This window comes from Tupaia chinensis, unplaced genomic scaffold (assembly GCF_000334495.1).
Source record: "Tupaia chinensis unplaced genomic scaffold, TupChi_1.0 Scaffold000231_1, whole genome shotgun sequence".
In the NCBI taxonomy this organism is placed as follows: domain Eukaryota; kingdom Metazoa; phylum Chordata; class Mammalia; order Scandentia; family Tupaiidae; genus Tupaia; species Tupaia belangeri.
Window position 1 is genome coordinate 949659 of NW_006159706.1, and position 430 is coordinate 950088.

Consider the following 430-nt stretch of genomic DNA (forward strand, 5'->3'; position numbering starts at 1 on the left):
ATACATATACATATGTATGTATGTGTGTGTGTATATATATATATATATATATAAATACTTCATGTTTAAATTTGCTGGAGTGCGTTCTCTCTCCAAAAAGTGAGAGAGAAAAAGTGAAACAGCACACACCCCCACCCATGGGGAGTGGTCATCCGCACTCCCGTCTCTCCATTCCTCCTTTCAAGGTTTTGGACATGATGCACACACAGGCCCCGCGGGTCCAGGACTCCAACCATGCAGTCGACATGTGGGGTCCAACCGCCTTAACCACTGCCACTAGCTGGTTCTAAAATATTTTTTAAAACTCGAGAGACTCCGTTTTCTTTGATACCTTACAGCCTTCCCACTACAACTCCCACCATGCCTGGCAGCCGCCTGGTCGGTGATTTACCCACCGCCGTTAATCCGGTTAACTAGTCCCGGCCTTCCT